Raw genomic sequence first — 4,513 nt, forward strand, 5'->3', positions numbered from 1 at the left:
TCATAAAAAGTTAATGCTACAAGACACTTTAAAGATCATCTAGTCCAGGGGTGTCAATGTCAAAACACATAGCCCATTAGCCACATGCAGCCCACATCACTCCAAAGTACAGCCTGAATCAGATTAAAATTAACAAAATAAAAATACAATAAAACGTAGATAATGCCATATTTAAAAACTATGTCAATATGCAGCCCCCAGAGAGCTTTATGTAGGGATTAGTGGGGCCCTTTTCTATTTGAATTTGATGCCACTGATCTAGTCCAAGCTCCTTATTCTACAAATGAAGAACCTGAAGACCTAAGAAGTGAAGGGACTTGTGCATAGTTACATAGGTCATTAGTGGTCACATTCATGACTAGAACTCAGGTGCCTTACTTCCCACTGTTGCTCTCTTTCCATTTTACCACACTCCCTCAAGGTGATTAACAACCCATTTAAGGAGATAAGATGTGAGCATAGGAAAAGTATAAATTGGATTGGGTAAATATCTGGATTTATCCCAGGTCCAAGAGAGAGTTAAAAATTGAGCTCTACCTGAAGAAAAGAGGGATTAAATTGAATGATTGTCCTAAGGGACCTATACAAGTTTCCAGTTCACACTCCCTCCTTTTTATTTATTTATTTTTTTTGACTAGGCAATGGGGTTAAGTGACTTGCCCAGGGTCACACAACTAGTAAGTGTCAAGTATCTGAGGCTGAATTTGAACTCAGGGACCTGATTTCAGGGCCAATGCTCTACCCACTGCGCCACCTAACTGCCTCTCTCTTTTTCTTTTAAAAATGTATTCCAGGTTCAGCCAGCCAAGATGCCAAAGGGGAAGAAGGCCAAGGGGAAGAAGGTGGCTCCCCTACCCCCGCCCATGGTAAAGAAGCAGGAGGCCAAGAAAGTGGTCAATCCTTTGTTTGAGAAGCAGCCCAAGAACTTTGGCATTGGTCAGGACATCCAGCCCAAAAGGGACCTTAATCGATTTGTCAAATGGCCTCGGTACATAAGACTGCAGCGTCAAAGGTCTATCCTTTATAAGGGTTTGAAAGTGCCACCAACAATTAACCAGTTCACCCAGACTTTGGATCATCAGACAGCTACTCAACTGCTTAAACTGGTTCACAAGTACAGACCTGAGGCAAAGCAAGATAAGAAGCAAAGGCCACTGGCTCAGGCTGAACAAAATCTGCAGGCAAAGGAGATGTCCCCACTAAGAGACCACCTGACCTCAGAGAAGGTATTAACACTGTTACTACCGTGGTAGAAAACAAAAAAGCATAGTTGGTAGTGATTGCACATGACGTGGACCCCATTGAGCTACTGGTCTTCCTACCTGCCTTGTGCCGAAAAATGGGGGTTCCTTACTGTATTATCAAAGGTAAAGCCAGACTGGGTCACTTAGTTCACAGAAAGACGTGCACAAGCATTGCCTTCACACAGGTTAATCCTAAAGGTAAGGGAGCCCTGGTTAAGCTGGTAGAAGCCATCAAAACCAATTACAAGGACAGATATGATGAGATCCGTCGTCACTGGGGTGGCAATGTTCTGGGTCCAAAATCAGTGACTTGTATTGCCAAGCTGGAAAAGATAAAAGCTAAGGAAATTGCAACCAAATTGGGTTAGATGTATACAGATTTTTCCCTATGTAAAAGTAAAAATGTAAACAAAATGAAAAAAATTATTCCATATTTATTTTTGCAAGCATTTATCATCTCTCTCCCCCTCCCCCACTCACTGAACAATTTTTAGAAAAAGAAAAGGCCTTCATAACAAATATGCATAGTTCAGCAAAACAATTTCAACACTAACCATGTCCAAAAATGTATGTCTCATTTTACATTTTAAGCCCATCACCTCTTTGGCAGGAGGTAGATGGCACACTTTATCTTCAGTCCTTCTAGCCCTGTGGTTTATCACTGCATTGATCAGAGTTTTGAAGCCTTTCAAAAAAAATTTTCTCTAATGTTGTCATATAAATTGTTTTCCTAGTTCTGCTTGTTTCATTCTGCATGACTTCATAGAGGTCTTCCTAGTTTCCTCCAAAAATGTCTATTTCACTTCTTATGGCACAACAATATTCCATTACTTTCATTTACCACAATTTGTTACCCCCCAGTTAATGGGCACCCACTTGGTTTCTAGTTTTCACCTTCTACCAAAAGAGATGCTATAAATATTTGTGTAAATATATATATTTTTCCTCTTTGATTTTATTTGTAATTTTTGTCAATCTGATGGTTATGAGGTAAGGATTCAGAATTGCTTTATTTTGCATTTCTCTAATAGTAATTTTGGTGGCATTTTTTCATATAGTGGTTTATAGCTTAGATTTCTTTCTTTGAAAATTGCCTGTTTAGGGGCAGCTAGGTGGCACAGTGGATAGAGCACTGGCCCTGAAGTCAGGAAGACCTGAGTTCAAATTCGACCTCAGACCAAACACTTAACACTTACTAGCTGTGTGACCCTGGGCAAGTCACTTAACCCCAATTATCTAAAAAAAAAAGAAAGAAAAAGAAAATTGCCTGTTCAAGGCAGTTTTCAGATAAAGAAATAAAAATTATCTATAGTTATGTGAAAAAAATACTCTAAATCAGTATTGATTAGAGAAATGTAAATTAAAACAATTTTGAAGTACCACTTCATACCTATCAGATTGGCTAATGCTAATAGGACAGAAAAGGAAAATGACATTTTGGAGGAGATATGGGAAAATTGGGATATTAATGCACTGTTGATGGAGTTTGAACTGATCCAGCTATTCTGGAGAGCAATTTGGAATGATGCACAAAGGGCTATAAAACTGTGCATACCTTTTGACCCAGCAATACTACAACCAGGGCTATATCCGAAAGAGATTTAAAAAAAAAAAACGAAAAGGACTTATACGTACAAAAATATAGCAGCCCTTCTTGTGGTGGCAAAGAATTGGAAATTGAAAGGATGCCCATCAGTTGGGGAATGGCTGAACAAGTTGTGAGACATGATTGTGATGGAATACTATTGTGCTATAAGGAATGATGAGTAGGATGATTTCAGAAAAACTTGGAAAGACTTACTTAACTGATGCAAAGCAAAGTGAATAGAACCAGAACAGTGTACACAATAACAGCAATATTGCATGATGATCAACTGTGAATGATTTAGCCATTCTCAACAATATAAAGATCCCAGACAATTCCAAAGGACTTATGATGGAAAAGGCTACACATCCCCAGACAAAGAATTGATGGAGTCAATGCAGATGGAAGTATATTATTTTTTACTTTTTTTCCTCATTTTTTGTCTGTTTTCTTTCACAATATGACTAATGTGGAAATATGTTTTGCATGATTGCACATATATAACCTATATCAAAATTGCTTTAAAAAATTGCTTGCCATCTCAAGAAGGGGGAAGGGAAGAGAAGGAAGGAAAGAATTTGGAACTCAAAATTAAAAAAAAAAGAATGCAAAAATTGTTTTTACATGTTATTGGGAAAAATAAAATATTAAAAAAGAAAAGAAAACTTGCCTGTTCATATCCTTTGACCATTTATATGCTGGGGAATGACTCTTTGCCTTATAAATTTAAATCAGTTCCTTATATATCTTGACTATGAGACCTTTATCAGAGATACTTGCTGTAAAGATTTTTCCCCAATTACCAGTTTCTCTTCTAATTTTAACTAGTTTTTTTTGTACAGAATATTTTTAATTTTACATAATCAAAATTGTCTATTTTATCTTATGTGATGTTCTTTATCCCTTGTTTAGCCATGAACTCTTCCCCTTTCCATAGATCTGAAAGGTAATTTCTTCCTTGCTTCTCTAGTTTGTTTATTATATCATCCTTTACATCTAAGTCATGTACCATTTAGACCTTTTCTTGGTATATGGTATGAGATTTTGGTCTATACCCAATTTCTATGAAATTGCTTTCCAGTTTTTGTCAAATTGTGAGTCCTTACCCCAGTAACAGGAGTCTGCTTATCAAACACCGTGCAACTGTGTTTATTTTCTTCTGTACATTGGGTATCATGTTCTACTGATCAACTTATTTTTTAACCAGAACCAAATATTTAGATTACTTCCATGTAGCATAATTTGTTATCTACTACTGAAAGGCTCTGTTCCTTCCTAATTATTCTTGATATTGACATTCTTTTTTAAACTGTTCCTTGATTTTTTTATATTTAATTTATTTATTTTCAGTTTTCAACATTTACTTCCATAAGATTTTGAGTTTTAAATTTCTTCCTCTCCCTCTCCTCCCCCCTTCCCATGGCGGCATGCAATCTGATATAGGCTGTACTTATACATTCATATTACACATATTTTCATATTAGTCATGATGTAAAGAAGAATTAGAACTAATGGGAGGAACAACAAGAAAGAAGAAACAAAACAAAACAACAAAAGAAAAATAAAGTAAATAGTATGCTTCCATCTGCATCCAGACTCCATAGTTCTTTCTGTGGATGTGGATGGGATTTTCCATCTCGAGTCTTTTAGAGTCATCTTAGATCCTCGCATTGCTGAGAAGACT

At 36.6% G+C, this 4,513-nt stretch overlaps 1 pseudogene; it reads left to right on the forward strand.

Annotated features, from left to right (window-relative positions):
* The first annotated feature begins 800 nt into the window (after positions 1–800).
* LOC114035793 lies at positions 801–1,612 on the forward strand (annotated as a pseudogene).
* Positions 1,613–4,513: the final 2,901 nt, after the last annotated feature.

This window comes from Vombatus ursinus, unplaced genomic scaffold (assembly GCF_900497805.2).
Source record: "Vombatus ursinus unplaced genomic scaffold, bare-nosed wombat genome assembly UNPS02009205.1, whole genome shotgun sequence".
Classification (NCBI taxonomy): Eukaryota; Metazoa; Chordata; class Mammalia; order Diprotodontia; family Vombatidae; genus Vombatus; species Vombatus ursinus.